We start from the raw sequence: 27,697 nt of genomic DNA, 5'->3' as shown, positions 1-27,697 counted from the left end.
GAGCCACTTTGCACCATCAAACCAGCCCGACTTGGCACTGGTGCCACATTGCATCTGGGAACCATGCTGCCTAGCGTGGATTTTCAGGAGCCAGCCGGCCACTCTCAGCTATATGCCCCCAAACAAAACCCACGGCCCGTTTCCCTGGCAAACAAAATTAAGCTGCCCCGCTTCTGGATGGCAGATTGCAGGACGCACTTGGTACTATCAAACCAGCAAAACTTGGCACTGGTGCCACCTTGGGTCTGGGAACCATCCTGCGTATCGTGGGTTCAAAGGAGCCAGCCGGTCACTCCCAGCCACAGGCCCCCAAATACAAACAATGTCGCTTTTCCCTGGAAAACAAAACTCGCCTGCCAACTTTTTGATGGCAGATTGCAGGAGCCACTTGGTACTATCAAACCAGCCCAACTTGGCACTGGTGCCACCATGGGTCTGGTAACCATCCTGCCTATCGTAGCTTTCCAGGAGCCAGCCGGTCACTCCCAGCCATAGGTCCCCAGTCACAAACCTCGGCCCGTTTCCCTGGCAAACAAAAGTAAGCTACCCCGCTTCTGGATGGCAGATTGCAGGAGCCACTTGGTACTATCAAACCAGCCCAACTTGGCACTGGTGCCACCTTGGGTCTGGGAACCATGCTGCGTAACACAGATTCTAAGGCGCCAGTCGGCCACTACGAGCCACAAGCCCCCAAACACAAACAACGGCGCTATTCTCTGGCAAACAAAACTCAACTGCCCCTCTTCTGGATGGCAAATTGCAGGACGCACTTGGTACTATAAAAACAGCCCGACTTGGCACTGGTGCCCTCTTGGGTCTGGGAACCATCCTGCGTATCGAACTTTTTAATGAGACAGCCGGCCACTCCCAGCCATATGCCCCCAAACACAACCCACGGCCCTTTTCTCTGGCAAACAAAACTCAACTGCACCGCTTCTGGATGGCAGATTGCAGGAGCCACTTGGTACTATCAAACCAGCCCAACTTGGCACTGGTGCCACCTTGGGTCTGGGAACCATCCTGCGTATTGTGGGTTGTCAGGAGCCAGCCGAACACTCTCGGCCACAGACCCCAATTAAAAACAACGGCCCGTTTCACAGGCAAACAAAACTCAGCTGCCCCGCTTCTGGATGGGAGATTGCAGGAGCCACTGGGTACTATGAAACCAGCCCTACTTGGCACTGATGCCACCTTGGGTCTGGGAACCATGCTGCGTATCATGGATTTTCAGGAGCCAGCCGGCCACTGCCAGCCACAGGCCCCGAAACACAAAAAACAGCCTTTTTCTCTGGCAAACAAAATTCAGCTGCCCCGCTTCTGGATGGCAGATTGCAGGAACCACTTGGTACTAACAAACCAGCCCGACTTGGCACTGATGCCACCTTGGGTCTGGGAACCATCCTGCGTATCGTGGATTCTAAGGAGCCAGCTGGCCACTCCCAGCCACAGGCCCCAAAACACACACAACGGTGCTTTTCCCTGGAAAACAAAACTCGCCTGCCAAACTTTTGATGGCAGATTGCAGGAGCCACTTGGTATTATCAAACCAGCCCAACTTGGCACTGGTGCCACCATGGGTCTGGTCACCATCCTGCCTATCGTAGCTTTTCAGGAGCCAGCCAGCCACCCCCAGCCAGAGGCCCCCAGACAAATATTTCGGCCCGTTTCCCTGGCAAACAAAAGTAAGCTGCCCTGCTTCTGGATGGCAGATTGCAGGAGCCACTTGGTACCATCAAACCAGCCCAACTTGGCACTGGTGCCAACTCAGGTCTGGGAACCATGCTGAGTATCGTGGGTTCTAAGGAGCCAGCTGGCCACTCCCAGCCACAGGCACCCAAACACAAACAACGGCGCTTTTCCCTGGAAAACAAAACTCGCCTGCCAACTTTTTGATGGCAGATTGCAGGAGCCACTTGGTACTATCAAACCAGCCCAACTTGGCACTGGTGCCACCATGGGTCTGGTCAACATCCTGCCTATCGTAGCTTTTCAGGAGCCAGCCGGTCACTCCCAGCCATAGGCCCCCAGACACAAACCTCGGCCCGTTTCCCTGGCAAACAAAAGTAAGCTGCCCCGCTTCTGCATGGCAGATTGCAGGAGCTACTTAGTACTATCAAACCAGCCCGACTTGGCACTGGTGACACCTCTGGTCTGGGAACCATCCTGCCTATCGTGGATTTTCAGGGGCCAGCCGGCCACTCTCAGCCATATGCCCCAAAAACAAACCACGGCCCTTTTCTCTGGCAAACAAAACTCAACTGCCCCTCTTCTGGATGGCAAATTTTAGGACGCACTTTGTACTACGAAAACCGCCCGACGTGGCACTGGTGCCACCTTGTGTCAGGGAACCATCCTGCATATCGAGCTTTTTAAGGAGCCAGCCGGCCACGCCCAGCCATACACCCTCAAAAACAAACCACGGACCATATCTCTTGGAAACAAAAATCCGCTGCCCCGCGTCTGGATGGCAGATTGCAGGAGCCACTTTGCACCATCAAACTAGCCCGACTTGGCACTGGTGCCACCTTGGGTCTGGGAACAATCCTGCATATCGTGGATTCTAAGGAGCCAGCCGGCCACTCCCTGCCACAGGCCCCCAAACAAAAACAACGGCGCTTTTCCCTGGAAAACAAAATTCGCCTGCCAGCATTTTGATGGCAGATTGCAGGAGCCACTTGGTACTATCAAACCAGCCCAACTTGGCACTTGTGCCACCTTGGGTCTGGGAGCCATGTTGCATATCGTGCATTTTAAGGAGCCAGCTGGCCACACCCAGCCATATGCCCCCAAACACAAACCAAGGCCCTTTTCTCTGGCAAACAAAACTCAGCTGCCCTGCTTCTGGATGGCAGATTGCAGGAACCACTTGGTACTATCAAACCAGCCCAACTTGGCACTGGTGCCACCATGGGTCTGGTCACCATCCTGCCTATCGTAGCTTTTCAGGAGCCAGCCGGTCACTCTCAGCCATAGGCCCCCAAACACAAACCTCGGCCCGTTTCCCTGGCAAACAAAAGTAAGCTGCCCCGCTTCTGGATGGCAGATTGCAGGAGCTACTTAGTACTATCAAATCAGCCCGACTTGGCACAGGTGCCACCTTGGATCTGGGAACCATCCTGTGTATCGTGGATTTTCAGGGGCCAGCCGGCCACTCTCAGCCATATGCCCCCAAAAACAAACCACGGACCTTTTCTCTGGCAAACAAAAATCAGCTGCCCCACTTCTGGATGGCAGATTGCAGGAGCCACTTGGGACTATCACACCAGCACAACATGGCACTGCTGCCACCTTGGATCTGGGAACAATCCTGCGTATCGTACATATTCAGGAACCAGCCGAACACTCCCAGCCACAGGCCCCCAAACACAAACAACGGCCCTTTTCTCTGGCAAACAAAACTCAACTGCCCCTCTTCTGGATGGCAAATTGCAGGACGCACTTGGTACTACAAAAAGAGCCCGACTTGGCAGTGGTGCCACCTTGGCTCTGGGAACCATCCTGCGTATCGAGCATTTTAAGGAGCCAGCCGGCAATTCCCAGCCGTATGCCCCAAAAAGAAACCATGGACCTTTTCTCTGGCAAAAAAAACTCAGCTGTCCCGCTTCTGGATGGCAGATTGCAGGAGTTACTTTGAACCATACAACCAGCCTTACTTGGCACTGGTGCCACCTTGGATCTGGGCACCATCCTGCCTATCGTTGATTTTCAGGGGCCAGCCGGCCACTCTCAGCCATAGGCCCCCAAACACAAACCACAGCCCTTTTCTCTAGCAAACAAAATTCAACTGCCCCGCTTCTGGATGGCAAATTGCAGGAGCCACTGGGTACTACAAAAACAGCCTGACTTGGCACTGGTGCCACCTTGCGTCTGGTTACCATGCGGCGTATCGTGCATTTTAAGGAGCCAGCCGGCTACTCCCAGCCACAGGCCCCCAACAAAAACCACGGCCCTTTTTTCTCGCAAACAAAACTCAGCTGCCCCGCTTCTGGATGGCAGATTGCAGGAGACACTTGGTACTATCAAACCAGCCCGACTTGGCACTGGTGCCACCTTGGGTCTGGGAACCATCCTGCGTATCGTGGATTCTAAGGAGCCACCCGGCCACTCTGAGCCACAGGCCCCCAAACAAAATCAACGGCGCTGTTCCCTGGAAAACAAAACACGCCTGCCAACTTTTTGATGGAGTTTGCAGGAGCCACTTGGTACTATCAAACCAGCCCGACTTGGCACTGGTGCCACCTTGGGTCTGGGAAACATCCTGCGTATCGTGGATTCTTAGGAGCCAGCCGGCCACTCCTAGCCACAGTCCCCTAAACAAAAACCTAGGCCTATTTCTCTGGCAAACAAAAGTAAGCTGCCCTGCTTCTGGATGGCAGATTGCAGGAGACACTTGGTACTATCAAACCAGCCCAACTTGGCACTGGTGCCACCTTGGGTCTGGGAACCATCCTGCGTATCGTGGATTCTAAGGAGCCAGCTGGCCACTCCCAGCCACAGGCCCCCAAACACAAACAACGGCGCTTTTCCCTGGAAAACAAAACTCGCCTGCCAACTTTTTGATGGCAGATTGCAGGAGCCACTTGGTACTATCAAATCAGCCCAACTTGGCACTGGTGCCACCATGGGTCTGGTCACCATCCTGCCTATCGTAGCTTTTCAGGAGCCAGCCGGTCACTCCCAGCCATAGGCCCCCAGACAAAAACCTCGGCCCGTTTCCCTGGCAAACAAAAGTAAGCTGCCCCGCTTCTGGATGGCAGATTGCAGTACGCACTTGGTACTATCAAACCAGCCCAACTTGGAAATGGTGCCACCTTGGGTCTGGGAACCATCCTGCGTATCGTGGATTCTAAGGAGCCAGCCGGCCACTCCCAGCCACAGGCCCCCAAATACAAACAACGGCGCTTTTCCCTGGAAAACAAAACTCGCCTGCCAAATTTTTGATGGCAGATTGCAGGAGCCACTTGGTACTATCAAATCAGCCCAACTTGGCACTGGTGCCACCATGGATCTGGTCACCATCCTGCCTATCGTAGCTTTTCAGGTGCCAGCCGGTCACTCCCAGCCATAGGAACCCAGACACAAACCTCGGCCCGTTTCCCTGGCAAACAAAAGTAAGCTGCCCCGCTTCTGGATGGCAGATTGCAGGAGCCACTTTGCACCATCAAACTGGCCCGACTTGTCACTGGTGCCACCTCAGGTCTGGGAACCCTCCTGCGTATCGTGGATTCCAATTAGCAAGACGGCCACTCCCAGCCACAGGCCCCCAAACACAAACAACGGCGCTTTTCCCTGGAAAACAAAACTCGCCTGCCAACTTTTTGATGGCAGATTGCAGGAGCCACTTGGTACTATCAAACCAGCCCAACTTGGCACTGATGACACCATGGGTCTGGTCACCTTCCTGCCTATCGTAGCTTTTCAGGAGCCAGCCGGTCACTCCCAGCCATAGGCCCCCAGACACAAAGCTCTGCCCGTTTCCCTGGCAAACAAAAGTAAGCTGCCCCGCTTCTGGATGGCAGATTTCAGGATCCACTTGTTATTATCAAACCAGCCCGACTTGGTACTGGTGCCACCTCTGGTCTGGGAACCATCCTGCGTATCTTGGATTCTAAGGAGCCAGCCGGCCACTCCCAGCCACAGGCCCCCAAAAAAAAACATCGGCGCTTTTCCCTGGAAAACAAAACTCGCCTGCCAACATTTTGATTGCAGATTGCAGGAACCACTTGGTACTATCAAACCAGCCCAACTTGGCACTGGTGCCACCTTGGGTCTGGGAACCATCCGGCGTATCGTGTGTTTAAAGGAGCCAGCCGGCCACTCCAGCCACAGGCCCGCAGACACAAACAACGGCGCTTTTCCCTGGAAAACAAAGCTTGCCTGCTGACTTTTGATGGCAGATTGCAGGAGCCACTTTGTACTTTGAAATCAGCCGAACATGGCTCTGGTGCCACCATGGGTCTGGTCACCATCCTGCCTATCGTAGCTTTTCAGGAGCCAGCCGGTCACTCCCAGCCATAGGCCCCCAGACACAAACCTCGGCCCGTTTCCCTGGCAAACAAAAGTAAGCTACCCCGCTTCTGGATGGCAGATTGCAGGACGCACTTGGTACTATCAAACCAGCCCAACTTATCACTGGTGCCACCTCAGGTCAGGGAACCATCCTGCGTATTGTGGATTCTAAGGAGCCAGCCGGCCACTCCCAGCCACAGGCCCCCAAACACAAACAACGGCGCTTTTCCCTGGAAAACAAAACTCGCCTGCCAACTTTTGATGGCAGATTGCAGGAGCCACTTGGTACTATCAAACCAGCCCAACTTGGCACTGGTGCCACCATGGGTCTGGTCACCATCCTGCCTATCGTAGCTTTTCAGGAGCCAGCCGGTCACTCCCTGCCATAGGCCCCCAGACACAAACCTCGGCCCGTTTCCCTGGCAAACAAAAGTTAGCTGCCCCGCTTCTGGATGGCAGATTGCAGGACGCACTTGGTACTATCAAACCAGCCCGACTTGGCACTGGTGCTACCTCAGGTCTGGGAACCATCCTGCGTATCGTGGATTCTAAGGAGCCAGCCGGCCACTCCCAGCCACAGGCCCCCAAACACAAACATCGGCGCTTTTCCCTGGAAAACAAAACTCGCCTGCCAACTTTTTGATGGCAGATTGCCGGAGCCACTTGGTACTATCAAACCAGCCCAACTTGGCACTGGTGCCACCATGGGTCTGGTCACCATCCTGCCTATCGTAGCTTTTCAGGAGCCAGCCGGTCACTCCCAGCCATAGACCCCAGACACAAACCTCGGCCCGTTTCCCTGGCAAAAAAAAGTAAGCTGCCCCGCTTCTGGATGGCAGATTGCAGGAGCCACTTTGCACCATCAAACTAGCCCGACTTGGCACTGGTGCCACCTCAGGTCTGGGAACCATCCTGCGTATCGTGGATTCTAAGGAGCCAGCCGGACACTCCCAGCCACAGGCCCTCAAACACAAACAGCGGCGCTTTTCCCTGGAAAACAAAACTCGCCTGCCAAATTTTGATGGCAGATTGCCGGAGCAACTTGGTACTATCAAATCAGCCCAACTTGGCACTGGTGCCACCATGGATCTGGTCACCATCCTGCCTATCGTAGCTTTTCAGGTGCCAGCCGGTCACTCCCAGCCATAGGAACCCAGACACAAACCTCGGCCCGTTTCCCTGGCAAACAAAAGTAAGCTGCCCCGCTTCTGGATGGCAGATTGCAGGAGCCACTTTGCACCATCAAACTGGCCCGACTTGTCACTGGTGCCACCTCAGGTCTGGGAACCCTCCTGCGTATCGTGGATTCCAATTAGCAAGACGGCCACTCCCAGCCACAGGCCCCCAAACACAAACAACGGCGCTTTTCCCTGGAAAACAAAACTCGCCTGCCAACTTTTTGATGGCAGATTGCAGGAGCCACTTGGTACTATCAAACCAGCCCAACTTGGCACTGATGACACCATGGGTCTGGTCACCTTCCTGCCTATCGTAGCTTTTCAGGAGCCAGCCGGTCACTCCCAGCCATAGGCCCCCAGACACAAACCTCGGCCCGTTTCCCTGGCAAACAAAAGTAAGCTGCCCCGCTTCTGGATGGCAGATTTCAGGATCCACTTGTTATTATCAAACCAGCCCGACTTGGTACTGGTGCCACCTCTGGTCTGGGAACCATCCTGCGTATCTTGGATTCTAAGGAGCCAGCCGGCCACTCCCAGCCACAGGCCCCCAAAAAAAAACATCGGCGCTTTTCCCTGGAAAACAAAACTCGCCTGCCAACATTTTGATTGCAGATTGCAGGAACCACTTGGTACTATCAAACCAGCCCAACTTGGCACTGGTGCCACCTTGGGTCTGGGAACCATCCGGCGTATCGTGTGTTTAAAGGAGCCAGCCGGCCACTCCAGCCACAGGCCCGCAGACACAAACAACGGCGCTTTTCCCTGGAAAACAAAGCTTGCCTGCTGACTTTTGATGGCAGATTGCAGGAGCCACTTTGTACTTTGAAATCAGCCGAACATGGCTCTGGTGCCACCATGGGTCTGGTCACCATCCTGCCTATCGTAGCTTTTCAGGAGCCAGCCGGTCACTCCCAGCCATAGGCCCCCAGACACAAAGCTCGGCCCGTTTCCCTGGCAAACAAAAGTAAGCTACCCCGCTTCTGGATGGCAGATTGCAGGACGCACTTGGTACTATCAAACCAGCCCAACTTATCACTGGTGCCACCTCAGGTCAGGGAACCATCCTGCGTATTGTGGATTCTAAGGAGCCAGCCGGCCACTCCCAGCCACAGGCCCCCAAACACAAACAACGGCGCTTTTCCCTGGAAAACAAAACTCGCCTGCCAACTTTTGATGGCAGATTGCAGGAGCCACTTGGTACTATCAAACCAGCCCAACTTGGCACTGGTGCCGCCATGGGTCTGGTCACCATCCTGCCTATCGTAGCTTTTCAGGAGCCAGCCGGTCACTCCCTGCCATAGGCCCCCAGACACAAACCTCGGCCCGTTTCCCTGGCAAACAAAAGTAAGCTGCCCCGCTTCTGGATGGCAGATTGCAGGACGCACTTGGTACTATAAAACCAGCCCGACTTGGCACTGGTGCTACCTCAGGTCTGGGAACCATCCTGCGTATCGTGGATTCTAAGGAGCCAGCCGGCCACTCCCAGCCACAGGCCCCCAAACACAAACATCGGCGCTTTTCCCTGGAAAACAAAACTCGCCTGCCAACTTTTTGATGGCAGATTGCCGGAGCCACTTGGTACTATCAAACCAGCCCAACTTGGCACTGGTGCCACCATGGGTCTGGTCACCATCCTGCCTATCGTAGCTTTTCAGGAGCCAGCCGGTCACTCCCAGCCATAGACCCCAGACACAAACCTCGGCCCGTTTCCCTGGCAAAAAAAAGTAAGCTGCCCCGCTTCTGGATGGCAGATTGCAGGAGCCACTTTGCACCATCAAACTAGCCCGACTTGGCACTGGTGCCACCTCAGGTCTGGGAACCATCCTGCGTATCGTGGATTCTAAGGAGCCAGCCGGACACTCCCAGCCACAGGCCCTCAAACACAAACAGCGGCGCTTTTCCCTGGAAAACAAAACTCGCCTGCCAAATTTTGATGGCAGATTGCCGGAGCAACTTGGTACTATCAAACCAGCCCAACTTGGCACTGGTGCCACCATGGGTCTGGTCACCATCCTGCCTATCGTAGATTTTCAGGACCTAGCCGGTCACTCCCAGCCATAGGCCCCCAGACACAAACCTCGGCCCGTTTCCGAGGCAAACAAAACTAAGCGGCGCCGCTTGTGGATGGCAGATTGCAGGACGCACTTGGTACTATCAAACCAGCCCGACTTGGCACTGGTGCCACCTCTGGTCTGGGAACCATCCTGCGTATCGTGGATTCCAATTAGCAAGCTGGCCACTCCCAGCCACAGGCCCCCAAACACAAACAACGGCGCTTTTCCCTGGAAAACAAAACTCGCCTGCCAACATTTTGATGGCAGATTGCAGCAGCCACTTGGTACTATCAAATCAGCCGAACATGGCACTGGTGCCACCATGGGTCTTGGAACCATCCTGCCTATCGTAGCTGTTCAGGCGCCAGCCGGTCACTCCCAGCCATAGGCCCCCAGAGAAAAACCTCGGCCCTTTTCCCTGGAAAACAAAAGTAAGCTGCCCCGCTTCTGGATGGCAGATTGCAGGAATAACTTGGTACTATCAAACCAGCCCAACTTGGCACTGGTGCCACCTTGGGTCTGGGAACCATCCGGCGTATCGTGGATTCTAAGGAGCCAGCCGGTCACTCCCAGCCACAGGCCCCCAAACACAAACAACGGCGCTTTTCCCTGGAAAACAAAACTCGCCTGCCAACATTTTGATGGCAGATTGCAGGAGCCACTTGCTACTATCAAATCAGCCCAACTTGGCACTGGTGCCACCATGGGTCTGGTCACCATCCTGCCTATCGTAGCTTTTCAGGAGCCAGCCGGTCACTCCCAGCCATAGGCCCCCAGACACAAAGCTCGGCCCGTTTCCCTGGCAAACAAAAGTAAACTGCCCCGCTTCTGGATGGCAGATTGCAGGACGCGCTTGGTAGTATCAAACCAGCCCGACTTGTCACTGGTGCCAACTCTGGTCTGGGAACCATCCTGCGTATCGTTGATTCTAATTAGCCAGCCGGCCACTCCCAGCCACAGGCCCCCAAACACAAACAAGGGCGCTTTTCCCTGGAAAACAAAACTCGCCTGCCAAATTTTTGATGGCAGATTGCAGGAGCCACTTGGTACTATCAAACCAGCCCAACTCGGCACTGGTGCCACCATGGGTCTGGTCACCATCCTGCCTATCGTAGCTTTTCAGGAGCCAGCCGGTCACCCCCAGCCACAGGCCCCGAGACAAAAACCTCGGCCCGTTTCCCTGGCAAAAAAAAGTAAGCTACCCCGCTTCTGGATGGCAGATTGCAGGACGCACTTCGTAGTATCAAACCAGCCCAACTTGGCACTGGTGCCACCTTGGGTCTGGGAACCATCCTGCGTATCGTGTATTCTAAGCAGCCAGCCGGCCACTCCCTGCCACAGGCACTCAAACACAAACAACGGCGCTTTTCCCTGGAAAACAAAACTCGCCTGCCAACTTTTTGATGGCGGATTGCAGGAGCCACTTGATACTATCAAACCAGCCCAACTTGGCACTGGTGCCACCATGGGTCTGGTCACCATCCTGCCTATCGTAGCTTTTCAGGAGCCAGCCGGTCACCCCCAGCCACAGGCGCCGAGACAAACACCTCGGCCCGTTTCCCTGGCAAACAATAGTAAGCTACCCCGCTTCTGGATGGCAGATTGCAGGACGCACTTGGTAGTATCAAACCAGCCCGACTTGTCACTGGGGTCACCTCTGGTCTGGGAACCATCCTGCGTATCGTGGATTCTAATTAGCCAGCCGGCCACTCCCATCCACAGGCCCCCAAACACAAACAACGGCGCTTTTCCCTGGAAAACAAAACTCGCCTGCCAAATTTTTGATGGCAGATTGCAGGAGCCACTTGGTACTATCAAACCAGCCCAACTTGGCACTGGTGCCACCATGGGTCTGGTCACCATCCTGCCTATCGTAGCTTTTCAGGAGCCAGCCGGTCACCCCCAGCCTTATACCCCGAGACAAAAACCTCGGCCCGTTTCCCTGGCAAAAAAAAGTAAGCTACCCCGCTTCTGGATGGCAGATTGCAGGACGCACTTGGTAGTATCAAACCAGCCCAACTTGGCACTGGTGCCACCTTGGGTCTGGGAACCATCCTGCGTATCGTGGATTCTAAGGAGCCAGCCGGCCACTCCCTGCCACAGGCACCCAAACACAAACAACGGCGCTTTTCCCTGGAAAACAATACTCGCCTGCCAACTTTTTGATGGCGGATTGCAGGAGCCACTTGGTACTATCAAACCAGCCCAACTTGGCACTGGTGCCACCATGGATGTGGTCACCATCCTGCCTATCGTAGCTTTTCAGTACCTAGCAGGTCACTCCCAGCCATAGGCGCCCAGACACAAAGCTCGGCCCGTTTCCCTGGCAAACAAAATTAAGCTGCCCCGCTTCTGGATGGCAGATTGCATGAACCACTTGGTACTATAAAACCAGCCCGACTTGGCACTGGTGCCACCTCTGGTCTGGGAACCATCCTGCGTATCGTGGATTCTAAGGAGCCAGCCGGTCACTCCCAGCCACAGGCCCCCAAACACAAACAACAGCGCTTTTCCCTGGAAAACAAAACTCGCCTGCCAACATTTTGATGGCAGATTGCAGGAGCCACTTGGTACTATCAAACCAGCCCAACTTGGCACTGGTGCCACCATGGGTCTGGTCACCATCCTGCCTATCGTAGCTGTTCAGGCGCCACCCGGTCACTCCCAGCCATAGGCCCCCAGAGAAAAACCTCGGCCCGTTTCCCTGGCAAAGAAAAGTAAGCTACCCCGCTTCTGGAGGGCAGATTGCAGGAGCCACTTTGCACCATCAAACTGGCCCGACTTGTCACTGGTGCCACCTCAAGTCTGGGAACCATCCTGCGTATCGTGGATTCTAAGGAGCCAGCCGGTCACTCCCACCCACAGGCCCCCAGTCACAAACAACGGCGCTTTTCCCTGGAAAACAAAACTCGCCTGCCGACTATTTGATGGCAGATTGCAGGAGCCACTTGGTACTATCAAATCAGCCCAACTTGGCTCTGGTGCCACCATGGGTCTGGTCACCATCCTGCCTATCGTAGCTTTTCAGGAGCCAGCCGGTCACTCCCAGCCATAGGCCCCCAGACACAAACCTCGGCCCGTTTCCCTGGAAAACAAAAGTAAGCTGCCCCGCTTCTGGATGGCAGATGGCAGGAGCCACTTTGCACCATCCAACTAGCCCGACTTGGCACTGGTGCCACCTCAGGTCTGGGAACCATGCTGCGTATCGTGGATTCTAATTAGCCATCCGGCCACTCCCACCCACAGGCCCCTAAACACAAACAACGGCGCTTTTCCCTGGAAAACAAAACTCGCCTGCCAATTTTTGATGGCAGATTGCAGGAGCCACTTGGTACTATCAAACCAGCCCAACTTGGCACTGGTGCCACCATGGGTCTGGTCACCATCCTGCCTATCGTAGCTTTTCAGGAGCCAGCCGGTCACTCCCAGCCATAGGCGCCCAGACCCAAAGCTCGGCCCGTTTCCCTGGCAAGCAAAAGTAAGCTGTCCCGCTTCTGGATGGCAGATTGCAGGAGCCACTTGGTAGTATCAAACCAGCCCGACTTGGCACTGGCGCCGCCTCACGTCTGGGAACCATCCTGCGTATCGTGGATTCTAAGGAACCAGCCGGCCACTCCCAGCCACAGGCCCCCAAACACAAACAACGGCGCTTTTCCCTGGAAAACAAAACTCGCCTGCCAAGTTTTTGATGGCAGATTGCAGGAGCCACTTGGTACTATCAAACCAGCCCAACTTGGCACTGGTGCCACCTTGGGTCTGGTCACCATCCTGCCTATCATAGCTTTTCAGGAGCCAGCCGGTCACTCCCAGCCATAGGCCCCCAGACACAAACCTCGGCCCGTTTCCCTGGCAAACAAAAGCAAGCTGCCCCGCTTCTGGATGGCAGATTGCAGGAGCCACTTTGCACCATCAAACTAGCCCGACTTGGCACTGGTGCCACCTCAGGTCTGGGAACCATGCTGCGTATCGTGGATTCTAATTAGCCATCCGGCCACTCCCACCCACAGGCCCCCAAACAAAAACAACGGCGCTTTTCCCTGGAAAACAAAACTCGCCTGCCAAATTTTGATGGCAGACTGCCGGAGCCACTTGGTACTATCAAACCAGCCCACCTTGACACTGGTGCCACCATGGGTCTGGTCACCATCCTGCCTATCGTAGCTTTTCAGGAGCCAGCCGGTCACTCCCAGCCATAAACCCCCAGACACAAACCTCGGCCCGTTTCCCTGGCAAACAAAAGTAAGCTGCCCCGCTTCTGGATGGCAGATTGCAGGAGCCACTTTTCAGCATCAAACCAGCCCGACTTGGCACTGGTGCCACCTCTGGTCTGGGAACCATCCTGCGTATCATGGATTCTAAGGAGCCAGCCGGCCACTCCCAGCCACAGGCCCCCAAACAAAAACAACGGCGCTTTTCCCTGGATAACAAACTCGCCTGCCAAGTTTTTGATGGCAGATTGCAGGAGCCACTTGGTACTATCAAACCAGCCCAACTTGGCACTGGTGCCACCATGGGTCTGGTCACCATCCTGCCTATCGTAGCTTTTCAGGAGCCAGCCGGTCACTCCCAGCCATAGGCCCCGAGACACAAACCTCGGCCCGTTTCCCTGGCAAACAAAAGTAAGCTACCCCGCTTCTGGATGGCAGATTGCAGGACGCACTTGGTACTATCAAACCAGCCCAACTTGGCACTGGTGCCACCTCAGGTCTGGGAACCATCCTGCGTATCGTGGATTCTAAGGAGCCAGCCGGCCACTCCCAGCCATAGGCCCCCAAACAAAACAACGGCACTTTTCCCTGGAAAACAAAACTTGCCTGCCAAATTTTTGATGGCAGATTGCAGGAGCCACTTGGTACTATCAAACCAGCCCAACTTGGCACTGGTTCCACCATGGGTCTGGTCACCATCCTGCCTATCGTAGCTTTTCAGGAGCCAGCCGGTCACTCCCAGCCGTAGGGCCACAGACACAAAGCTCGGCCCGTTTCCCTGACAAACAATAGTAAGCTACCCCGCTTCTGGATGGCAGATTGCAGGACGCACTTCGTACTATCAAACCAGCCCGACTTGGCACTGGTGCCACCTCTGGTCTGGGAACCATCCTGCGTATGGTAGATTCTAAGCAGCCAGCCGGCCACTCCCAGCCACAGGCCCCCAAACACAAACAACGGCGCTTTTCCCTTGAAAACAAAACTCGTCTGCCAACTTTTTGATGGCAGATTGCCGGAGCCACTTGGTACTATCAAACCAACCCAACTTGGCACTGGTGCCACCATGAGTCTCGTCACCATCCTGCCTATCGTAGCTTTTCAGGAGCCAGCCGGCCACTCCCTGCCACAGGCCCCCAAACACAAACAACGGCGCTTTTCCCTGGAAAACAAAATTCGCCTGCCAACTTTTTGATGGCAGATTGCAGGAGCCACTTGGTACAATCAAATCAGCCCAACTTGCCACTGGTGCCACCATGGGTCTGGTCACCATCCTGCCTATCGTAGCTTTTCAGGAGCCAGCCGGTCACTCCCAGCCATAGGCCCCCAGACACAAACCTCGGCCCGTTTCCCTGGCCAACAAAAGTAAGCTGCCCCGCTTCTGGATGGCAGATTGCAGGAACCACTTGGTACTATCCAACCAGCCCAACTTGGCACTGGTGCCACCTTTGGTCTGGGAACCATGCTGAGTATCGTGGATTCTAAGGAGCCAGCCGGCCACTCCCAGCCACAGGCCCCCAAACACAAACAACGGCGCTTTTCCCTGGAAAACAAAACTCGCCTGCCAACTTCTTGATGGCAGATTGCAGGAGCCACTTGGTACTATCAAACCAGCCCAACTTGGCACTGGTGCCGTCATGGGTCTGGTCACCATCCTGCCTATCGTAGCTTTTCACGAGCCAGCCGGTCACTCCACCCATAGGCCCCCAGACACAATCCTCGGACCGTTTCCCTGGCAAACAAAAGTAAGCTGCCCCGCTTCTGGATGGCAGATTGCAGGAACCACTTGGTACTATCAAACCAGCCCAACTTGGCACTGGTGCCACCATGGGTCTGGGAACCATCCTGTGTATCGTGGATTCTAATTAGCCATCCGTCCACTCCAGGCGATAGGGCCCCAGGCACAAACAACGGCGCTTTTCCCTGGATAACAAACTCGCCTGCCAACTTTTTGATGGCAGATTGCAGGAGCCACTTGGTACTATCAAACCAGCCCAACTTGGCACTGGTGCCACCATGGGTCTGGTCACCATCCTGCCTATCGTAGCTTTTCAGGAGCCAACCGGTCACTCCCAGCCATATGCCCCGAGACACAAACCTCGGCCCGTTTCCCTGGCAAACAAAAGTAAGCTACCCCACTTCTGGATGGCAGATTGCAGGACGCACTTGGTACTATCAAACCAGCCCAACTTGGCACTGGTGCCACGTCAAGTCTAGGAACCATCCTGCGTATCGTGGATTCCAAGGAGCCAGCCGGCCACTCCCAGCCATAGGCCCCCAAACAAAAACAACGGCGCTTTTCCCTGGTAAAGAAAACTTGCCTGCCAACTTTTTGATGGCAGATTGCAGGAGCCACTTGGTACTATCAAACCAGCCCAACTTGGCACTGGTGCCACCATGGGTCTGGTCACCATCCTGCCTATCGTAGCTTTTCAGGAGCCAGCCGGTCACTCCCAGCCATAGGCCCCCAGACACAAAGCTCGGCCCGTTTCCCTGGCAAACAAAAGTAAGCTGCCCCGCTTCTGGATGGCAGATTGCAGGAGCCACTTGGTACTATCAAACCAGCCCGACTTGGCACTGGTGCCACCTCTGGTCTGGGAACCATCCTGCGTATCGTGGATTCTAAGGAGCCAGCCGGCCACTCCCAGCCACAGGCCCCCAAACACAAACAACGGCGCTTTTCCCTGGAAAACAAAACTCGCCTGCCAACTTTTTGATGGCAGATTGCAGGAGCCACTTGGTACTATCAAACCAGCCCAACTTGGCACTGGTGCCGCCATGGGTCTGGTCACCATCCTGCCTATCGTAGCTTTTCACGAGCCAGCCGGTCACTCCCAGCCATAGGCCCCCAGACAAAAACCTCGGCCCGTTTCCCTGGAAAACAAAAGTAAGCTGCCCCGCTTCTGGATGGCAGATTGTAGGACGCACTTGTTACTATCAAACCCGCCCGACTTGGCACTGGTGCCACCACTGGTCTGGGAACCATCCTGCGTATCGTGGATTCTAAAGAGCCAGCCGGCCACTCCCAGCCACAGGCACCCAAACAAAAACTACGGCGCTTTTCCCTGGAAAACAAAACTCGCCTGCCAACTTTTTGATGGCAGATTGCAGGAGCCACTTGGTACTATCAAACCAGCCCAACTTGGCACTGGTGCCACCATGGGTCTGGTCACCATCCTGCCTATCGTAGCTTTTCAGGAGCCAGCCGGTCACTCCCAGCCATAGGCCCCCAGACAAAAACCTCGGCCCGTTTCCCTGGCAAACAAAAGTAAGCTGCCCCGCTTCTGGATGGCAGATTGCAGGATCCACTTGGTACTATCAAACCAGCCGGACTTGGCACTGGTGCCACGACAAGTCTGGGAACCATCCTGCGTATCGTGGATTCTAAGGAGCCAGCCGGCCACTCACAGCCACAGGCCCCCAAACACAAACAACGGCGCTTTTCCCTGGAAAACAAAACTTGCCTACCAACGTTTTGATGGCAGATTGCAGGAGCCACTTGGTACTATCAAATCAGCCCAACTTGGCACTCGTGCCACCATGGGTCTGGTCACCATCCTGCCTATCGTAACTTTTCAGGAGCCAGCCGGTCACTCCCAGCCATAGGCCCCCAGACACAAATCTCGGCCCGTTTCCCTGGCAAAGAAAATTAAGCTGCCCCGCTTCTGGATGGCAGATTGCAGGAGCCACTTGGTACTATCAAACCAGCCCGACTTGGCACTGGTGCCACCTCTGGTCTGGGAACCATCCTGCGTATCGTGGATTCTAAGGAGCCAGTCGGCCACTCCCAGCCACAGGCCCCCAAACACAAACAACGGCCCGTTTCCGTGGCAAACAAAAATAAGCTGCCCCGCTTCTGGATGGCAGATTGCAGGAGCCACTTGGTACTATCAAACCAGCCCGACTTGGCACTGGTGCCACCTCTGGTCTGGGAACCATCCTGCGTATCGTGGTTTCTAAGGAGCCAGCCGGCCACTCCCAACCACAGGCCCCCAAACACAAACAACGGCGCTTTTCCCTGGAAAACAAAACTCGCCTGCCAACTTCTTGATGGCAGATTGCAGGAGCCACTTGGTACTATCAAACCAGCCCAACTTGGCACTGGTGCCGCCATGGGTCTGGTCACCATCCTGCCTATCGTAGCTTTTCACGAGCCAGCCGGTCACTCCCAGCCATAGGCCCCCAGACAAAAACCTCGGCCCGTTTCCCTGGAAAACAAAAGTAAGCTGCCCCGCTTCTGGATGGCAGATTGTAGGACGCACTTGTTACTATCAAATCCGCCCGACTTGGCACTGGTGCCACCACTGGTCTGGGAACCATCCTGCGTATCGTGGATTCTAAAGAGCCAGCCGGCCACTCCCACCACAGGCACCCAAACACAAACAACGGCGCTTTTCCCTGGAAAACAAAACTCGCCTGCCAACTTTTTGATGGCAGATTGCAGGAGCCACTTGGTACTATCAAACCAGCCCAACTTGGCACTGCTGCCACCATGGGTCTGGTCACCATCCTGCCTATCGTAGCTTTTCAGGAGCCAGTCGGCCACTCCCAGCCATAGGCCCCCATACAAAAACCTCGGCCCGTTTCCCTGGCAAACAAAAGTAAGCTGCCCCGCTTCTGGATGGCAGATTGCAGGAGCCACTTGGTACTATCAAACCAGCCCGACTTGGCACTGGTGCCACCTCTGGTCTGGGAACCATCCTGCGTATCGTGGTTTCTAAGGAGCCAGCCGGCCACTCCCAACCACAGGCCCCCAAACACAAACAACGGCGCTTTTCCCTGGAAAACAAAACTCGCCTGCCAACTTTTTGATGGCAGATTGCAGGAGCCACTTGGTACTATCAAACCAGCCCAACTTGGCACTGGTGCCACCATGGGTCTGGTCACCATCCTGCCTATCGTAGCTTTTCAGGAGCCAGCCGGTCACTCCCAGCCATAGGCCCCGAGACACAAACCTCGGCCCGTTTCCCTGGCAAACAAAAGTAAGCTGCCCCGCTTCTGGATGGCAGATTGCAGGAGCCACTTGGTACTATCAAACCAGCCCGACTTGGCACTGGTGCCACCTCTGGTCTGGGAACCATCCTGCGTATCGTGGATTTTATGGAGCCAGCCGGTCAGTCCCAGCCATAGGCCCCCAAACACAAACAACGATCCGTTTCCCTGGCAAACAAAAGTAAGCTGCCCCGCTTCTGGATGGCAGATTGCAGGAACCACTTGGTAGTATCAAACCAGCCCAACTTGGCACTGGTGGCACCTCTTGTCTGGGAACCATGCTGCGTATCGTGGTTTCTAAGGAGCCAGCCGGCCACTCCCAACCATAGACCCCCAGACACAAACCTCGGCCCGTTTCCCTGGAAAACAAAAGTAAGCTACCCCGATTCTGGATGGCAGATTGCAGGAGCCACTTGGTACTATCAAATCAGCCCAACTTGGCACTGGTGCCACCATGGGTCTGGTAAACATCCTGCCTATCGTAGCTTTTCAGGAGCCAGCCGGCCACTCTCAGCCATATGCCCCCAAAAACAAACCACGGCCCTTTTCTCTGGCAAACAAAACTCAACTGCCCCTCTTCTGGATGGCAAATTTTAGGACGCACTTTGTACTACGAATACCGCCCGACGTGGCACTGGTGCCACCCTGTGTCAGGGAACCATCCTGCATATCGAGCTTTTTAAGGAGCCAGCCGGCCACGCCCAGCCATAAACCCCCAAGAACAAACCACGGACCATTTCTCTTGGAAACAAAAATCCGCTGCCCCGCGTCTGTATGGCATATTGCACGAGCCACTTTGCACCATCAAACCAGCCCGACTTGGCACTGGTGCCACCTTGGGTCTGGGAACAATCCTGCATATCGTGGATTCTAAGGAGCCAGCCGGCCACTCCCAGCCACAGGCCCCCAAACACAAACAACGGCGCTTTTCCCTGGAAAACAAAATTCGCCTGCCAAATTTTGATGGCAGATTGCAGGAGCCACTTGGTACTATCAAATCATCCCAACTTGGCACTGGTGCCACTCTGGGTCTGGGAACCATCCTGCCTATTGTAGCATTTCAGGAGCCAGCCGGTCACTCCCAGCCATAGGCCCCCAGACACAAACCTCGGACCGTTTCCCTGGCAAACAAAATTAAGCTGCCCCGATTCTGGATGGCAGATTGCAGGAGCCACTTGGTTGTGTCAAACCAGCCCGACTTGGCACTGGTGCCACCTTGGGTCTGGGAACCATCCTGCGTATCGTGGATTCTAAGCAGCCACCCGGCCACTCTGAGCCACAGGCCCCCAAACAAAAACTACGGCGCTTTTCCCTGGAAAACAAAACTCGCCTGCCAACTTTTTGATGGCAGATTGCAGGAGCCACTTGGTACTATCAAACCAGCCCAACTTGGCACTGGTGCCACCTCTGGTCTGGGAACCATGCTGCCTATCGTAGCTTTTCAGGAGCCAGCCGGTCACTCCCAGCCATAGACCCCCAGACACAAACCTCGGCCCGTTTCCCTGGCAAACAAAAGTAAGCTGCCCCGCTTTTGGATGGCAGATTGCAGGAGCCACGTTGCACCATCAAACCAGCCCCACTTGGCACTGGTGCCACCTTGGGTCTGGGTACAAGTTGGGCTGGTTTGATAGTACCAAGTGGCTCCTGCAATCTGCCATCCAGAAGCGGGACAGCTTACTTTTGTTTCCCAGGGAAACGGGCCGAGGTATTTGTCTGGGGGCCTATGGCTGGGAGTGACCGGCTGACTACTGAAAAGCTACGATAGGCAGGATGGTTACCAGACTCATGGTGCCACCAGTGCCAAGTCGGGCTGGTTTGATAATACTAAATAGCTCCTGCAATCTGCCATCCAGACGCGGGGCAGCGGATTTTTGTTTGCTGGAGAAAAGTTCCGTGGTTTTTTTTTGGGGGTATATGACTGGACGTGGCCGGCTGGCTCCTTAAAAAGCTCTATACACAGGATTGTTCCCTGACCCAAGGTGGCATCAGTGCCAAGTCGGGCTGTTTTCGTAGTACCAAGTGCGTCCTGCAATTTGCCATCCAGAAGCGGGGCAGCCTACTTTTGTTTGCCAGGGAAACGTGCCGAGGTATTTGTCTGGGGGCCTATGGCTGGGAGTGAGCGGCTGGCTCCTGAAAAGCTACGATAGGCAGGATGGTGACCAGACCCATGGTGGCACCAGTGCCAAGTTGGGCTGGTTTGATAGTACCAAGTGGCTCCTGCAATCTGCCATCAAGAAGTTGGCAGGCGAGTTTTGTTTTCCAGGGAAAAGCGCCGTTGTTTTTGTTTAGAGGCCTGTGGCTGGGAGTGGCCGCCTGTCCTCGTAGAATCTACGTTACGCAGGATGGTTCCCAGAGCCAAGGTGGCACCAGGGCCAAGTCGGGCTGGTTTGTAAGTACCAAGTGCATCCTGCAATCTGCCATCCAAAAGCGGGGCAGCTTACTTTTGTTTCCCAGGGAAACGGGCCGAGGTTTGTGTCCGGGGGCCTATGGCAGGGAGTGACCGGCTGGCTCCTGAAAAGCTACGATAGGCAGGATGTTTACCAGACCCATGGTGGCACCAGTGCCAAGTTGGGCTGATTTGATAGTACCAAGTGGCTCCTGCAATCTGCCATCCAGAATCGGGGTAACTTACTTTTGTTTTCTAGGGAAACGGGCCGAGGTTTGTGTCTGGGTGTCTATGGCTGGGAGTGACCGGCTGGCTCCTGAAAAGCTACGATAGGCAGGATGGTTCCCAGACCAGAGGTGGCACCAGTGCCAAGTTGGGCTGGTTTGATAGTACCAAGTGGCTCCTGCAATCTGCCATCAAAAAGTTGGCAGGCGAGTTTTGTTTTCCAGGGAAAAGCGCCGTTGTTTGTGTTTGGGGGCCTGTGGCAGGGAGTGGCCGGCTGGCTCCTTAGAATCCACGATATGCAGGATTGTTCCCAGACCCAAGGTGGCACCAGTGCCAAGTCGGGCTGGTTTGATGGTGCAAAGTGGCTCCTGCAATCTGCCATCCAGACGCGGGGCAGCGGATTTTTGTTTCCAAGAGAAATGGTCCGTGGTTTGTTTTTGGGGGTATATGGCTGGGCGTGGCCGGCTGGCTCCTTAAAAAGCTCGATATGCAGGATGGTTCCCTGACACAAGGTGGCACCAGTGCCACGTCGGGCGGTTTTCGTAGTACAAAGTGCGTCCTAAAATTTGCCATCCAGAAGAGGGGCAGTTGAGTTTTGTTTGCCAGAGAAAAGGGCCGTGGTTTGTTTTTGGGGCATATGGCTGAGAGTGGCCGGCTGGCCCCTGAAAATCCACGATAGGCAGGATGGTTCCCAGACCAGAGGTGTCACCAGTGCCAAGTCGGGCTGGTTTGATAGTACTAAGTAGCTCCTGCAATCTGCCATGCAGAAGCGGGGCAGCTTACTTTTGTTTGCCAGGGAAACGGGCCGAGGTTTGTGTCTGGGGGCCTATGGCTGGGAGTGACTGGCTGGCTCCTGAAAAGCTACGATAGGCAGGATGGTGACCAGACCCATGGTGGCACCAGCTCCAAGTTGGGCTGGTTTGATAGTACCAAGTGGCTCCTGCAATCTGCCATCAAAAACTTGGCAGGCGAGTTTTGTTTTCCAGGGAAAAGCGCCGTTGTTTGTGTTTGGGTGCCTGTGGCTGGGAGTGGCCAGCTGGCTCCTTAGAACCCACGATACGCAGGATGGTGACCAGACCTGAGTTGGCACCAGTGCCAAGTTGGGCTGGTTTGATTGTACCAAGTGGCTCCTGCAATCTGCCATCCAGAAGCGGGGCAGCTTACTTTTGTTTGCCAGGGAAACGGGCCGAAATATTTGTCTGGGGGCCTCTGGCTGGGGGTGGCTGGCTGGCTCCTGAAAAGCTACGATAGGCAGGATGGTGACCAGACCCATGGTGGCACCAGTGCCAAGTTGGGCTGGTTTGATAATACCAAGTGGCTCCTGCAATCTGCCATCAAATGTTTGGCAGGCGAGTTTTGTTTTCCAGGGAAAAGCACCGTTGTGTGTGTTTTGGGGCCTGTGGCTGGGAGTGGCCAGCTGGCTCCTTAGAATCCACGATACGCAGGATGGTTCCCAGACCCAAGGTGGCATCAGTGCCAAGTCGGGCTGGTTTGTTAGTACCAAGTGGTTCCTGCAATCTGCCATCCAGAAGCGGGGCAGCTGAATTTTGTTTGCCAGAGAAAAAGGCTGTTTTTTGTGTTTCGGGGCCTGTGGCTGGCAGTGGCCGGCTGGCTCCTGAAAATCCATGATACGCAGCATGGTTCCCAGACCCAAGGTGGCATCAGTGCCAAGTAGGGCTGGTTTCATAGTACCCAGTGGCTCCTGCAATCTCCCATCCAGAAGCGGGGCAGCTGAGTTTTGTTTGCCTGTGAAACGGGCCGTTGTTTTTAATTGGGGTCTGTGGCCGAGAGTGTTCGGCTGGCTCCTGACAACCCACAATACGCAGGATGGTTCCCAGACCCAAGGTGGCACCAGTGCCAAGTTGGGCTGGTTTGATAGTACCAAGTGGCTCCTGCAATCTGCCATCCAGAAGCGGTGCAGTTGAGTTTTGTTTGCCAGAGAAAAGGGCCGTGGGTTGTGTTTGGGGGCATATGGCTGGGAGTGGCCGGCTGTCTCATTAAAATTTCGATACGCAGGATGGTTCCCAGACCCAAGAGGGCACCAGTGCCAAGTCGGGCTGTTTTTATAGTACCAAGTGCGTCCTGCAATTTGCCATCCAGAAGAGGGGCAGTTGAGTTTTGTTTGCCAGAGAATAGCGCCGTTGTTTGTGTTTGGGGGCTTGTGGCTCGTAGTGGCCGACTGGCGCCTTAGAATCTGTGTTACGCAGCATGGTTCCCAGACCCAAGGTGGCACCAGTGCCAAGTTGGGCTGGTTTGATAGTACCAAGTGGCTCCTGCAATCTGCCATCCAGAAGCGGGGTAGCTTACTTTTGTTTGCCAGGGAAACGGGCCGAGGTTTGTGACTGGGGACCTATGGCTGGGAGTGACCGGCTGGCTCCTGGAAAGCTACGATAGGCAGGATGGTTACCAGACCCATGGTGGCACCAGTGCCAAGTTGGGCTGGTTTGATAGTACCAAGTGGCTCCTGCAATCTGCCATCAAAAAGTTGGCAGGCGAGTTTTGTTTTCCAGGGAAAAGCGACATTGTTTGTATTTGGGGGCCTGTGGCTGGGAGTGACCGGCTGGCTCCTTTGAACCCACGATACGCAGGATGGTTCCCAGACCCAAGGTGGCACCAGTGCCAAGTTTTGCTGGTTTGATACTACCAAGTGCGTCCTGCAATCTGCCATCCAGAAGCGGGGCAGCTTAATTTTGTTTGCCAGGGAAACGGGCCGTGGGTTTTGTTTGGGGGCATATAGCTGAGAGTGGCCGGCTGGCTCCTGAAAATCCACGCTAGGCAGCATGGTTCCCAGATGCAATGTGGCACCAGTGCCAAGTCGGGCTGGTTTGATGGTGCAAAGTGGCTCCTGCAATCTGCCATCCAGAAGCGAGGCAGCTGATTTTTGTTTGCCAGAGGAAAATTCCGTGGATTGTTTTTGGGGGCATATTGCTGGGAGTGGCCGGCTGGCTCCTTAAAATGCTCGATACGCATGATGGTTCCCAGGCCCAAGGTGTCACCACTACCAAGTCGGCCTGCGGTTTTAGTATCAAGTTCATCCTGCAATTTGCCATCCAGAAGAGGGGCAGTTGAGTTTTGTTTGCCAAAGAAACGGGCCGAGGTTTCTGTTTGGGGACATATGGCTGAGAGTGGCCGGCTGGCCCCTGAATATCCACGATACAGAGCATGGTTCCCAGATCCAAGGTGTCACCAGTGCCAAGTCGGGCTGGTTTGATAGTACCAAGTGTCTCCTGCAATCTGCCATCCAGAAGCAGGGCAGCTTACTTTTGTTTGCCAGAGAAATAGGCCTAGGTTTTTGTTTGGGGGCCTGTGGCTAGGAGTGGCCGGCTGGCTCCTTAGAATCCACGATACGCAGGATGGTTCCCAGACCCAAGGTGGCACCAGTGCCAAGTCGGGCTGGTTTGATAGTACCAAGTGCCTCCTGCAATCTGCCATCCAGAAGCGGTGCAGCTGAGTTTTGTTTGCCTGTGAAACGGGCCGTTGTTTTTAATTGGGGTCTGTGGCCGAGAGTGTTCGGCTGGCTCCTGACAACCCACAATACGCAGGATGGTTCCCAGACCCAAGGTGGCACCAGTGCCAAGTCGGGCTGGTTTGATAGTACCAAGTGGCTCCTGCAATCTGCCATCCAGAAGCGGTGCAGTTGAGTTTTGTTTGCCAGAGAAAAGGGCCGTGGGTTGTGTTTGGGGGCATATGGCTGGGAGTGGCCGGCTGTCTCATTAAAAAGATCGATACGCAGGATGGTTCCCAGACCCAAGGGGGCACCAGTGCCTAGTCGGGCTGTTTTTATAGTACCAAGTGCGTCCTGCAATTTGCCATCCAGAAGAGGGGCAGTTGAGTTTTGTTTGCCAGAGAATAGCGCCGTTGTTTGTGTTTGGGGGCTTGTGGCTCGTAGTGGCCGACTGGCGCCTTAGAATCTGTGTTACGCAGCATGGTTCCCAGACCCAAGGTGGCACCAGTGCCAAGTTGGGCTGGTTTGATAGTACCAAGTGGCTCCTGCAATCTGCCATCCAGAAGCGGGGTAGCTTACTTTTGTTTGCCAGGGAAACGGGCCGAGGTTTGTGACTGGGGACCTATGGCTGGGAGTGACCGGCTGGCTCCTGGAAAGCTACAATAGGCAGGATGGTTACCAGACCCATGGTGGCACCAGTGCCAAGTTGGGCTGGTTTGATAGTACCAAGTGGCTCCTGCAATCTGCCATCAAAAAGTTGGCAGGCGAGTTTTGTTTTCCAGGGAAAAGCGACATTGTTTGTATTTGGGGGCCTGTGGCTGGGAGTGACCGGCTGGCTCCTTTGAACCCACGATACGCAGGATGGTTCCCAGACCTGAGGTGGCACCAGTGCCAAGTTTTGCTGGTTTGATAGTACCAAGTGCGTCCTGCAATCTGCCATCCAGAAGCGGGGCAGCTTAATTTTGTTTGCCAGGGAAACGGGCCGTGGGTTTTGTTTGGGGGCATATAGCTGAGAGTGGCCGGCTGGCTCCTGAAAATCCACGCTAGGCAGCATGGTTCCCAGATGCAATGTGGCACCAGTGCCAAGTCGGGCTGGTTTGATGGTGCAAAGTGGCTCCTGCAATCTGCCATCCAGAAGCGAGGCAGCTGATTTTTGTTTGCCAGAGGAAAATTCCGTGGATTGTTTTTGGGGGCATATTGCTGGGAGTGGCCGGCTGGCTCCTTAAAATGCTCGATACGCATGATGGTTCCCAGGCCCAAGGTGTCACCACTACCAAGTCGGCCTGCGGTTTTAGTATCAAGTTCATCCTGCAATTTGCCATCCAGAAGAGGGGCAGTTGAGTTTTGTTTGCCAGAGAAACGGGCCGAGGTTTCTGTTTGGGGACATATGGCTGAGAGTGGCCGGCTGGCCCCTGAATATCCACGATACAGAGCATGGTTCCCAGATCCAAGGTGGCACCAGTGCCAAGTTGGGCTGGTTTGATAGTACCAAGTGTCTCCTGCAATCTGCCATCCAGAAGCAGGGCAGCTTACTTTTGTTTGCCAGAGAAATAGGCCTAGGTTTTTGTTTGGGGGCCTGTGGCTAGGAGTGGCCGGCTGGCTCCTTAGAATCCACGATACGCAGGATGGTTCCCAGACCCAAGGTGGCACCAGTGCCAAGTCGGGCTGGTTTGATAGTACCAAGTGGCTCCTGCAAACTCCATCAAAAAGTTGGCAGGCGTGTTTTGTTTTCCAGGGAACAGCGCCGTTGATTTTGTTTGGGGGCCTGTGGCTGGGAGTGGCCGGCTGGCTCCTTAGAATCCACGATACGCAGGATGGTTCCCAGACCCAAGGTGGCACCAGTGCCAAGTCGGGCTGGTTTGATTACACCAAGTGGCTCCTGCAATCTGCCATCCAGAAGTGAGGCAGCTAAGTTTTGTTTGCGAGAAAAAAGGGCCGTGGTTTTTGTTGGGGGCCTGTGGCTGGGAGTAGCCGGCTGGCTCCTTAAAATCCACGATAGGCAGGATGGTTCCCAGACCCAAGGTGGCACCAGTGCCAAGTCGGGCTGGTTTGATAGTACCAAGTGGCTCCTGCAATCTGCCATCCAGAAGCGGGGCAGCTGAGTTTTGTTTGCCAGAGAAAAAGGCTGTGGTTTGTGTTTGGGGGCCTGTGGCTGGCAGTGGCCGGCTGGCTCCTGAAAATCCACGATACGCAGCATGGTTCCCAGACCCAAGGTGGCACCAGTGCCAAGTGGGGCTCGTTTGACAGTGTCAAGTGCCTCCTGCAATCTCCCATCCAGAAGCGGGGCAGCTGAGTTTTTTTTGCCAGGGAAACGGACCTTTGTTTTTGATTGGGCTCTGTGGCCGAGAGTGGTTGGCTGTCTCCTGACAATCCACAATACGCAGGATGGTTCCCAGACCCAAGGTGGCACCAGTGCCAAGTCGGGCTGGTTTGATAGTACCAAGTGTCTCCTGCAATCTGCCATCCAGAAGCAGGGCAGCTGAGTTTTGTTTGCCAGAGAAAAGGGCCGTGGGTTGTGTTTGGGGGCATATGGCTGGGAGTGGCCACCTGGCTCCTTAAAATGCACGATACGCCGCATGGTAACCAGACGCAAGGTGGCACCAGTGCCAAGTCAGGCTGTTTTTGTAGTACCCAGTGGCTCCTGCAATTTGCCATCCAGAAGCGGGGCAGTTGAATTTTGTTTGCTAGAGAAAAGGGCTGTGGTTTGTGTTTGGGGGCCTATGGCTGAGAGTGGCCGGCTGGCCCCTGAAAATCAACGATAGGCAGGATGGTTCCCAGATCCAAGGTGGCACCAGTGCCAAGTAAGGCTGGTTGTATGGTTCAAAGTAACTCCTGCAATCTGCCATCCAGAAGCGGGACAGCTGAGTTTTTTTTGCCAGAGAAAAGGTCCATGGTTTCTTTTTGGGGCATACGGCTGGGAATTGCCGGCTGGCTCCTTAAAATGCTCGATACGCAGGATGGTTCCCAGAGCCAAGGTGGCACCACTGCCAAGTCGGGCTCTTTTTGTAGTACCAAGTGCGTCCTGCAATTTGCCATCCAGAAGAGGGGCAGTTGAGTTTTGTTTGCCAGAGAAAAGGGCCGTTGTTTGTGTTTGGGGGCCTGTGGCTGGGAGTGTTCGGCTGGTTCCTGAATATGTACGATACGCAGGATTGTTCCCAGATCCAAGGTGGCAGCAGTGCCATGTTGTGCTGGTGTGATAGTCC

Source organism: Melospiza melodia, chromosome 1 (genome assembly GCF_035770615.1).
Source record: "Melospiza melodia melodia isolate bMelMel2 chromosome 1, bMelMel2.pri, whole genome shotgun sequence".
In the NCBI taxonomy this organism is placed as follows: domain Eukaryota; kingdom Metazoa; phylum Chordata; class Aves; order Passeriformes; family Passerellidae; genus Melospiza; species Melospiza melodia.
This window is presented reverse-complemented; position numbering follows the sequence as displayed.